Source organism: Nelumbo nucifera, chromosome 1 (assembly GCF_055504915.1).
Source record: "Nelumbo nucifera cultivar China Antique chromosome 1, China Antique-T2T, whole genome shotgun sequence".
NCBI classification, from domain to species: domain Eukaryota; kingdom Viridiplantae; phylum Streptophyta; class Magnoliopsida; order Proteales; family Nelumbonaceae; genus Nelumbo; species Nelumbo nucifera.
This window is the reverse complement of record NC_142649.1, coordinates 44,059,857-44,072,257: the sequence shown is the minus strand read 5'-3', so window position 1 is coordinate 44,072,257 and position 12,401 is coordinate 44,059,857. Positions and strand designations below refer to the sequence as shown.

The window sequence follows — 12,401 nt, the reverse complement described above, 5'->3', positions numbered from 1 at the left end:
ACAATGCCCAGAACTTCCTTTAGCAGGAATCATCCGCTGCTTCTGTATCCCGCGCGTGCTCATCACAGACAATGGAACACAGTTCACCAACGAGAAGTTCGAGGCCCTATGTGCCGACCTACGGATCAATCACCGGACTACCGTTGTACACTGACTTTAGAGCAACGGGCAGACCAAAGTAACCAACCGCATCCTACTACACAGCCTGAAAACACGCCTAGATCAAGTCAAGGAAAGGTGGGTTGAGGAGCTCCCGAGCATTCTCTGGGCTTACAAGACGACCCCGCGAACTACCACTGGAAAGACCCCTTTCAGTCTGACCTACGGGGCTGAGGCCATGATCCCCGTCGAGATAGGTTCCCCAACCCTTCGGACTGAGCTCTTTGACGAGGGACAAAATGATGAAGATCTACGCGCGGAGTTGGACCTAGTAGAAGAAGCTCGAGACCAGGCACATGTGAAGATGGTTGTACAACGACAGAAGATGGCACGACATTACGATTCTAAGGTAAGGAGATGCGAATTCAAGACAAGCGATTTTGTTCTATGCAAAGTCATAGTCCCCACACTAGGAGAAGGGAAGCTTGGACCAAATTGGGAAGGGCCGTATAGGGTCACTAGAGTCCTCGGACCAGGTACTTATAGACTTGAAGACCTTGAGGGTCGACCAATACCGAGGAGTTGGAACTCGGGAAACCTCAGGATGTACTATCAGTAGACCCACAAGCAATAAAAGTCTCCTTTTAAGCTACTTCATCGACCCAGAGGCACGCCCACGACCACCGCACACACTACACACACACATGCTAAGTTGCACTGCCAAATGAGTTGACTCTGCCGATCCCCAAACGGTTGAGCCCATTGTGCCTATCTCGACAGCACATGGCTAAGCAAGCTACCTGATTCAACTGCCAACGGCTGAGCCTAAACGTGGAGGAAGAACGCCCCCACCCACTAAGGCCTGAGGGCGGTCGAGGAACTCCGCACTGCCGCCGACTTAACGGCTGAGCTAGCTGGGAAACGGTTAGCCCTAGAAGGGCCCCAAAGGCTCCCAAGACCAGAAACTAAGCGTTCCATGGCTGAGAGCTCGGAAACTGAAAGATCTCGGGCAATGGTAACCTCAGTCAACACAAGACTGGGGACGTCGTGGTGTAGCCCAGGTTTGAGAACCAAAAGATCTCGGACAACGTTAACCTCGATCAACGCATGACTGGGGACGTCGAGGCATAGCCCGATCAGCTACACCTCGGCCAATGGTAACCTCGGTCAACACAGGACTGGGGAAGGCGAAGCATAGCCCGGTTGGCTATGCCTCGACCAATGGTAACCTTGGTCATACCCATCCAACCTCTCCGAAACACCCAAATATCTAAAAAGCCAAACTTTCCCCTTGAGAACCCTCAGATCCACCGTAAAACCTGCCCGATGCCAATCCGATGGCCCCAATTGACCCTCACTTATACATCAACCATTAGATCAGACACAACCACCAGACCCAGGACCTCCCAAAACACCTACCCATTAAGTTTGAATCAAGATTCCTTCGTTCACCCATCCATCAAACAAAGATTCTATTTCAACCTCTATTGTACCCACAACCCATATCCACTTGATCCGAACACATCTAAACCAATCAAGCCTTGTCAATCACCCCAGAATGCTAGAAAACCCCTACATATGAAATTTTATCCCGAAACACCTCCATTTACTATCAATCGCACCAAGATTCCATTTTAAAGTTTCAGATTGACTAGATTACAAATCTTTCCAATCCGGGCCTAGTTGGCTCAATCTAACCTTACCAATCACCTCAGAACACCCACCTTATTTGCCCCTCGATCACACAAAGATTCTGTTTTGAGGCCCCTAGATTAACCGAATTGAACCCTTTCTAGATCTGCCCAATCCGGACCTATTTGGGCCAATCCAGCACTACCGATAAACTTAGAATGTCTAGAACCCCACCCTGTAAAATTTCAGTAAAAAATACCCCCCGTTTACCCATCTGTCTAGAAAAATTCCGTTACGGTGAATCTTGTTAGCCCATTCACACAAAGCCCTTCTCTGCTGTTAGACCCAACTCAACCCTTCATCTTTTGACCCAGAACCACCCATCACTGAACCAAAACCCCGGTCCGACCCCTGGACTAATTGTGACCCAAAGTTACAAAATTACAAATTTACCCCTGAACATCACTGAACTTACAAAAACACCCCCGACACTCGTTAAAAAGGGGCCGATTCATTCATTTCGTTCTGATCCGAAGATTTCGAAGGAGACAGTATTCACCATCATCTTCGTTCGAAAAGAGGCGGAGCGGCGGCGACCCCTCCCTTCGTCTCCGGGCAGCAGCGGCGGCAACCTTGTCCAGCTCCGGCGTATCATCTCCCCACCTCCGATCTGTCTTTCTCTCTCACTCTCTTTCTTTCTATTTTCTTCTTCTTCCTCTTCATTTTCTCCTTCTTCTAATCTGGTTTTTTACGAAGAAGGCTTAATTCAACGCCGACTGTTCATCGTCTTCCCCGATTGAACAGCGGCGAACATTTTTTCCCCCTCTCTCAGTAGTCACTCTCTCTCTCTCTCTCTCTCTTTGACATTTTCTTTCTTCATTCTTGCCTTTCCTTCATTTCCGCCACTACCACCTCAGTCTCCAGCTCCTCCTTTTCGTTAGAACCCCAACCGCATCCCCTGCTTTCTTTTTCTTTCTGTCATGGTCGCCGGTCGAACAGAATCGTCAAATAGCATTGGCAGCTCAAATGTTTCGGCATTCCTTTGTTTTGAACGTGATATGCATCCGAAATAGCGTCGTCCTTTGCTAATCTCTCAGTTGCAGTCCTCTATCACCACTTCTGCCATTTATGAAATTAAGCAGCCTAGGAAGAACTAACTGAAATCCCTCTGTTGCAGCGTCCGGTTTCAGGCCGAAATCCTCAGCCAGGTAAGTGCTATAATCGTATTTTCAATTTTTTTTTTTTTTTTTTTTTTTTGCTTCCGGGTGATTATCTTTGCTAGTTTATTCTGTTTTAGTTTTTTTTTTTCTTTTCTTTCCTTTTTCTGCCCGGATTAGATCATATTGAGCATAAAGCCAATAGGTTTTGATTGTTAAGATAGAGTCGTTCTTCTCTCATTCAGTCTATTAACCTGTTATCAGTTTTGTTTATTTCTGTTTCATTAATTGCTAATTGTTGATTAGTTCAGATTATGCATTCCTTGTTTCAATTTGTTTTAGTGTAGATTAAGTAATCCTCACCTTGTTTTGTTGATTTAAATAGTTCGAATTAAACCATTCGCAGATAAAAGAAATGTTATATCAGTAGGAGTAGGGGTTGATGACAAGAGAGTAACAAATCAGAGGTGATTGAACATGTTTGCATATTAGACTGAATGCAGGGGGATGTCGGTTACAGTAAGCAGCATAGTTCTGAAGCAAAAAGCAAAAGGAAATAACAATAATAACAATGGACAATAAATTATTTAGAAAAATGATGAAAATGTGATTATGGGTTTTAATCTATGAAACCGAATGGCTAGGTCGGTAGATAAAATATATTGGCGAGTTTGGGAAGGTCAAAGGAGAAAAGATATGCTAGTGATCAATTAGATAATAAATATGCAATTAGTGCACCGTGAGAGGATAGCAAAAAAAAAAGAAAGAAAGGAAATAAAAAAGAAAAAAAGCGACAAAAAATATAGCAATAAAAATAAACATAAAAATAGATGAATAAAAATAGACAAAATTTGCTTTTAGTATAGCTATTCTTGAGGTTTACTTTTGTTTAATTAATTGTTATTTGTGCTTGTTTGGTATCCCATGTGGGCCCCACCTATCAGACCTGGGAGAGGGGTGCCTAACCCCTTCCCTCTCCCATCCGAGTCTTACCTGGACTGGTTCGCTGGTGCCTCGGGCTTTGGAGTCATTATTTGATAAAAACAATTTTTGATACCATTCTTGGAGGTCCCATCACCTCCATTTCCTAATATGATGGGTGGTGACTCCATTTCCAGCCCAAGTGGCAAGTGAGCCGTTTTCTGATGCTCACAAGGAGTCAGAGTAATTACCTATGAAATAACCTTTATAGTCCAATATGTTGCCCAAATGGTTTCTAGCCTCCACCACATTTATAGTTTGTGGCCAAGTTGTGAGATTCCCATGCCGCCCAAGCCTCCACTGCATTTATAGTAGAATTACCTACAAAATAATCTCTATAGTTCACTACGTTGCCCAAATGGTTTCTAGCCATAACAGCAACAGTACAACTACCATTTTTAGTACAAGAAGCATCGAAATTAATTTTAATTTTACCCAAATTCGGGGGGACCCAATAAATATTCTTCATCTTCCTCATTTCTTTGCTAATATTCTGATTTTCATTGTGAAACCTAAACTCCTCGAAAGATTTAAACGCTCTCTCAAGAATAGTTTGGGGGGGGGGTCCTCTTTATGTTGAAAGTCTTTTGATTTCTGTTCTTCCATATATGCCAATACATGCACATTTCTCCTTAAGTTGGTTTCTTTCAATCACATCAATTCCATGCACTTCTGTCCACCACTCCGTAATACCCATATTATCCCCATTTAAGTTGGCAATGTTAAGACCTGAAATATCCCAAATCTGTTTTGTTGAAGCACAATCAAAGAAAATGTGGTTGATGTCCTCTAGGGAACCACATCTACTACAATTTTCATCGATATCAAGACCCCTCCTTCTTAGGAGGGCCTTCGATGGAAGTCTATCATTTAAGAGGAGATACATGAAAAACTTTAATTTTTGAGGACTTTTTAACTTCCAAATAGTCAAGTTCCAATTCAGCGGGTTCACCTGATTGCAGTCAGCCCCACATTTGAGATTATATGCCGACTTTAAGGTGAAAATCCCCTTTAGGTTTGTGCTCCAAACTAATTTATCTTCCTTATTGCCCATAGGAATAAAGATTGATTTAATTTTATTCCAAATATCTATCTGAACCAAACTCCAAATCTCATTCTCTTTCCAAATTCCTCTCTCTTTATCAATGAAATCACTTACTAGGGCACTTTCTTGAATTTCTTACGAAGGGGAAAAAGAATCTACTAAAGAGCATCTACTAACCCAACTATCCAAATTTTGACAGATTCCCCGTTACCAACGACCCACTTAAGATCCATTCTCAAGAGTTCTCGGGCACCTAAAATGCCTCTCTACGTCCAAGAAACTCCCTTTCTTTTCTTAGCTTCCCATAGATTTCCTTTCCTTAAATACTTCCCTCTAACAATTTTATCCCAAAGATTATCCTCCTGAGTAATTATCTTCCAACCTAACTTAGCAGGACTTGCTTCATCATTAAACCATTTGAGATTCCTTAACCCAAGGCCTCCTCATCTTTTAGGAGAACACACTCTTCTCCAGTTCATTAAATGCAATGGTTTTTTACCACTATTATTATTCCACAAAAAAATTCTCTGGGTTTTTTTCAATCTCTTCAATAGTGTTATTGGGAATCATAAATGACCTCATAATGAATTGCGGCATCATGGAGGTCATGGAATTCAACAAAGTCAGTCTTCCTGCTATTGACAAAGTATTTTTCTTCCATCCAGTCAGTCTTTTACATATTCTGTCATTAACAAACCGAAATGTGTTTTTGGTGATCCGAGAGTTAATGATTGGGGCCCCCAAATAAAAATTTGATTCAGATTGCATAGGGAGCTTAAGAATCCAAGCTAGCATTTTCTAAAACCTATTTGGGACATTATTAGAAAATTGGATGGTTGACTTATTGAAATTTGGGCTTTGTCCAGATGCCCTAGAAAACTCTGTAAGTATTTCTTTAATCCTCAAGCTTGTAGAAATTGTAGGCTCAACTAATATAATACAATTGTCATCAAACTAAAGAATAGGAATTTTAGGAAAATCTTTAGCAACTCTACATCCAATTGGGTTCCTAGGAAGATCAACTTCTTTTCCAAGTTTTCTGGTTAAGGCCTCAGCGCACAAAACAAAAATGTAAAGAGAAAGCGGATCACCTTTTCTTATTCCCTTAGTTAGGATAATCTCTCTGGTAGGAAACCCATTAATCAATATTTGATAGGACACAGTTTTGATGCATTCCATGACCCACCCAATTCACTTATCATGGAAACCAAATTTCCTAAGAATTTCTTCAATGAAGCTCCATTCCAACCTATCATAGGCTTTCTCCATGTCAATTTTACAGGCCATGATTCTTTTTCTCCCTTTTTTTCTTTCTCATAGTGTGGAACATATCATGAGCAATTAAAATAGGGAGAATGACTGATCAACCCAGCTCAGAATTCTTAGCCCCACCATACAGGGGGGATGAATCCTGATCGTGGATTGATGCCAAATCCATAGGTAGGATGCGATTTATAGGGGGCTACTGGTAGACTATGGGAGGTTGTAATTTCAGAATTCTGCATTGGGCTACAGTGTACTTCTCCCATTAAAATATTATCATTTACTTGTCTATTGGTAACAAAAGCACTTTGGAATGGTGAGACAATATTTTCAAGGATTGGTTTTATTCTTCTCACCAGAATTTTTGTGATCACCTTGTAGGTCACATCGCATAGACCGATTGGTCTATAGGTATTCACCTTTTCAGGATTTCCATTTTTTGGAATTAATGTAATGAAGGTCTTATTTAGAATGGGGCACAATCTCCATGTATGGAAGAAATTCTTAACTGTCTCGCAAAAATCTCCTTTAATAATGTTGCAAAATTTTTTAAAGAAAAGAGCATTAAGCCCATCAGGATCCATGGCTTTAAGATCTCCAATGGACAGGAGGGCTTCATAAATTTCTCTTTCTGTCACATCCTTAATAATGTTCTTATTCTACTCTTAAGAAACATTCTTGCTGATTTCCTCGATGAAACCCCTAACTCTATACGTCCCTTCACTATTAAATCTTTCCTTAAATTCTTGACAAAAACACTTTGCAATTTGACTGTAATCTTTGATTTTTCACTCCTCTATTAGTAATACAAGTGATTCTATTTCTTGCTTTCCTAATCGTATCCGAAACTTTAAAGAATCTGATATTCCAATCCCCAAGTTTAATCCAGTCAATTCTACACTTTTGAGCCCAATAGGCCTCTTCCCTCCTTAAGGTGTTATTTAATTGCTTCTGTAAGGCCTTTTTCATGATTATTCAAAGCTCTGTCCTTATCCTCATTATCCAGCCTCACTTGAACCTTTCCTAAAGCACTAACATTTTCTTGTTTTTTCTTGAATATATTGCCAAAGTGCATTCTATTCCAAATCTTAAGATCAACCACTAATCTATTTCTTTTTTAATAAATTTAATAGCTCTTGAACCACTAGCTTCAAACTTTCAATCTTGGTTAACTATTTCTTCCAACTTTGGGTTGAGGCACCACATTGCCTCAAACCTGAAAGGTTTCGGCCCATAATTCTGAAGACCATTAGTTACCAACAACAAAGGAGAGTGATCCGAAGCCATGAGTGGGAGGTTCTTGAGGATGGCTTCAGGAAAGAGGATTCTCCACTCCTCATTAACCACAACCCAATCCAACCTCTCCCATATTGATTTATTTTTCAACGTAAAAAGGATTACCTTTGTTTCAATTTCCATTAGCTCATAGTGAAAAATAAGATCATTAAATTCCCTACACTGACTAGGTTTTACTTCTCTACCTCCCCTCTTATTTTCACTATCCCTTGCGGAATGAAAATCTTCTATAAGCTTCCATGGTCCATTCGAATTATTAGCTATTTCTCTAATCCAATTCCACACAATTTTTTGTTCCATTTTGTTTGGGGTCGCATAGACAAAGGTGTAATTCCAAGATCGATTAGAGGAAGCATCTTTTATGTTGACATGATGAACTTTTCTATTATTAGTCAAAATGACTTGGATATTACAAGTATTTTTGTTCCATAAAACCCATAAACCCCCGAAGAAACCCATTGAATCCACAATTTCAAAGTTCTTAGAAGGAAATTCTTTAATTATCTTTCTAGCTCTATTTGGATTAACTCTTGTTTCTATTAAAAATTTGATATCAACTTTATAATCTCTAATTATCTACATGACCTGTCTTTGGAGGTAGGCTCTTCCTGCCCCACAAACGTCCCAACTAAGTATTTGCATTGTTAGTGGTAGTCTTGCTCAGACCTTTATTGTCTCCTTCCAACTTAGCAATTTCAAAGTTCAGCGTCTCCATGTAGGACATATTTTTTCCTTCGTATTCCTTCATGGGTTCCCCTTTAGTAATCAGTTGTTGATCGTTCCGGTCCTCCATCAAATCATCATCCTCTCCATCATCCGCTTCAGGATTTCCTTCAGCTTCATCTTCCATCAACTTAATAGAATAATCATTTTTACCTTCATGTTTATCATCTTGCATTTCAAAGGGATTAGCAATAACTTAAGAATTTTTGAAAAAAGTTTTTTCCTGTCAATTTCAACACTAAATCTGGGCGAGATATTACTCACTTGTGCTCCTTCCATCTATTTCTTTTTCTGAATCCATTTTGGATTGAGCCACGATTTGCTTTGAAGGCTCATGGAGGCATGACCAGCATAGATGAATTTAGTTCTAGACTTCACTCTCACCACTTCAATTCTAAAGTTTTTAACTTGAGACCATTGGTCCTTTTTTGCATTCCGATGTTTATCTCTACGCCTATCTACATGTTTGTTATTTTGGTATCTTGGGTTAAATAACACCTTTTGATGTTTCCTTCTGTTTTAAACTAAAGTCTATCCCTCATTAGTGTTATTCTTGTTCTTTGGGCAATCCTTGTATTTATGCCTTCTCCACCCATAGTTAATGCACAAATTGAATATATTCTCACAAAACACCTGATATGGTCTATGATCCGGGCCCAATTTGGTCAATCTAACCTTACCAATCAACCTAGAATGCTTAAAAACCCTACCCTATGAAATTTCAACAAAAAACACCCTTGTTTGCCCCCCATCACATAAAGATTCTATTTCGAAGCTCTAAATCGACCGAATCCTTCACCCTTCCAGATTTTCCTGATCCGGGCCCAATTGGGCCAATCTGACCTTATCAATCAACTCAGAATGCTCAAAAACCTTACCCTACCAAATTTCTATAAAAAACACCACTATTTACACATCCATCTAAAACGACTCCATTTCGGTCAATCTTACTAGCCTGCACACACAAAACCTCTCTCCGCGGTTAGACCCATCTCAACCCTTTGATCTTTGACCCAAAAATCCATCCATCCATCAAAGAACCCCAGTTTAACCCCTGGACCCGTTTTCACCCAAATATTTCCAAATTACAAAAATACCCCTCAAAACCCCCAAAATTACGAAATTGCCCTTAACCCTACATATAGATCGAACCTAATGTTTTGAATTCTGGGGAATCCATGGCTTACCATTGTCTTCCGTCCATTCAACTCCCCTCACCAATTTATTCTCGTTCTCTTCCGTCCATTCAACTCCATCTCTCTTTTTTTGTTCTTGTTTTCTTCTCTTTTTCTTTCTCTTTTCCTTCTTTTGCCCCCCTGTTTTCGTTTCTCAACCACCGCTGTTGCAACTCTCGACAGCGGCGGTTTGGCCTCCCCATCTCCCTCTTCTTTGATCTCTTCTGCCCATCGTTTTCTCTCATTTTCCTCTCTTCTCCCTCCCTCTCACTCACGTACTTCTATCTCTCCTTCATTCTTTCTGTATCTCTTACCCCTGTTTCGTCACCGCCAATTGTAGTTCGTTATAGTGATAGGTCTGAACCTCTCTCACTTTCTTCTTTTCTCCCATTCCTCTCCCTCTCTCTTTGCCCGTCTACTCTCTCTCTCTCTCTCTTCATTACCTCCGTCCATATTACCCAGTTGATCACCATTTCCCCTCCCGTCTCCATTTTCTTTGTCGATTGAACAGAACTGATTGCAGCAAGCGTCGCCTGCTCTCATCATTAATACCAGAAGCCCTAGCTGGAGTCGATCATAGTAATCGTCGTTCGAAATGCTATTCTTCTCAATTTTAAGCAAACTTCAAGGCGGTGTTTATTGGGATCTGTGAGTGGCATTGATTAGATCGGAGCCAAAATCAGACCATAGGCAACCATGATAGCTGTCACTTGAGGTTCTTCTGCTCGTTTTCAAGCTAACTTAAAAGCGTAAATCATTCTCTTCATTGGTTTCTCAAGTTCAATCTCAGTCATCCTCTTTGTTCCAAGACGAGTTGTCTGAACGAAGTCTTCTCTGTGCATCATCCGTGTCAAGGCTGAAATCCCATAAGGTAGATTCTGTCAATGTTTCCTCCATGTTTTATTTTTTATCCTTCTATGTACATTGTTAGGGAATCAGGTTTGCAATAGGGTCGACGGAGCTGGTGATGAGGATTTACCGAACCAGCTCCTATAGACTCTCGACGTAGACCCGACCCCATAACTGTCTTTTTGCGTCGTGTTACTGGTTTCCTAATCTTGTGACTGCTATCTGTATTATGAAAAGAGGTATATGCTCAAATGTTTTTAAGAGATTATCGACTCTTGCTTGCCGTGTTCTTCTTTGATATTGTTACTGTTCGAGCTAGTGTTCTATAGGCCCTGCCTTTTAAGAGATAACCGACTCTCGATGCATACACACTGAGTTGTCTCCAAATTCCTATTAAGGATGATGAAGTGGCGGAAGGTCCCTTTGCCAAAATGTAGTAGAGAGCACTTTAAATGGAGTGTTGTAGCTCGAAGGTGAAGGAGAAAGGAGAAGAAAAACCTGCCGGAAGAGAAAACAAGTTAGGGAAAGCAGATGGAAACAAATAAAGAAAGGAAAAGTAGAATGAATCTTACAGAGATTCGAGTTAGAGAGAACCTTTGTTTTGCAGAGTGAGAAACTTAGAGTTGGAGCGAGCAATGCGGGAGAGAGAAGAATCGACAAAGGAGGAAGATTGGGCATGGGCTTGGATCTGCTCACAACATAATACTTTTCCATCACGTTTCAACATGATCTGCATCCGCACATCTTACCAAGGTGGGTCCCAGTCTTAGGGGCACTAGGCTTGGGTGCATTAATAAGTGGATGGAATCCATCTTACCAAGGCAGATTTTATGCAAAATAGAAGAAGATCAATCACGGATGGAAATCAGACACTACAAACCATTGATTAATGAATCAGAAATAACTCCTATTGGATGATGCAATGAAGATTTTGATTTGACAATGCAGTTTGACAGCTTAATAATTAATGGTTTTATTTATTTTTTATTTTCTATAGGAGGGTTTATTCTTGTCAACAAGGGGAAAACACTAGATTCATAAGCAAGGAATATTAGCCAAGTGAAAGAAGGAACATAATCTAGCTAAAATGTACTTGTTCCTTAGTTATGCATGGAATCAAATATTCAAAAGAGATAGTTTCTTAACTTTTGAAGGACATAGTAGATAAAGTGAGTGTCCATTGATGTGTTTATAGTGTCTGGTTTCCATCTGTGATTGATCTTCTTACTTCTAGTTTGCATAGAATCCACCTTGGTAAGATGGATTCCATCCACTTATTAATGCACCCGAGCCTAGTACCCTTAAGACTGGGAACCAACTTGGTAAGATGTGCGGACACAGATCATGTTGGAAAAGTATTCTGTTGTGATTAGATCTGGGCCCACGCCCAACCTTGTAACCCTTTCTTCTTCCTTTGTTGATTCTTCTCTCTCCCACCCTGCTCACTCCAACTCTAAGTTCTCACTCTGCAAAACAAGGGTTCTCTCCAACTCGAATCTCTGTAAGATTCGTTCTACTTTTCCTTTCTTTATTTGTTTCCACCTGCTTTTCCTAACTTGTTTTCTCTTCTGCCAGGTTTTTCTTCTCCTTTCTCCTTCATTTTCAAGCTACAACACTCCATTTAAAGCCCTCTCTGCTGCATTTTGATGAAGGGTGCCGCTTTCCGCCACTTCATCATCCTTAATAGGAATTTGAAGACGACTTAGTCGAATCACTCAGATTCACATCTAAACAGGTGTGTTTGCCCTTTTTCGAAGAAACCCTAATTAGTAATGGTAATGGTGGTGATTCATCTCTACATGCTATCTTTAATGCCAATTTATCTATTCCCAATTCATGACCTGGTTTGGAAGAAACAAATAAAGGGCCTAATGGGGTCATTTTGTTTTTGATCAGCACCTAATTTGAAAATCATTGTGCTGTTTTTTGACCTTGGTTTTCATTTTCCAGAACAAAAAACCCTAGTGAAGTCGGTAAGACATTTTTTTTTTATTGTTTACTACTTATATACGCTATTTGCTAATCTAATCATGGAAAGAAATCCAAATAACTCAAGTGTTTTCCAAATTTTTTTTTTTTCTGTTTTGTATACAATGGTTAAGTAGTTAGTAATCCATGCGATTCTTTATTACTTTTTGATCACTTCCTGTCCTAGATTTGTAAATTCGTTTTGAATAAATG

The 12,401-nt window shown here is 40.2% G+C and overlaps 1 protein-coding gene across 3 annotated transcripts in view; it reads left to right on the top strand.

Annotated features, from left to right (window-relative positions):
- The window catches only part of LOC104586284 (AUGMIN subunit 2), a 44,333-nt gene that overhangs the window by 14,464 nt on the left and 17,468 nt on the right, over positions 1–12,401 (top strand). Inside the window, exons 1-2 of one of the 3 annotated variants that reach the window (XM_010243456.3) lie at positions 2,250–2,939; positions 11,796–11,955. The exons of 1 other annotated variant lie outside the window; for it this stretch is intronic. The gene's annotated coding sequence lies outside the window, so the exon portion shown is untranslated. Of the gene's footprint in view, positions 1–2,249; positions 2,940–11,795; positions 11,956–12,401 lie in introns of those variants that run through there. One more of the 3 variants, XM_010243455.3, reaches the window with a different exon arrangement.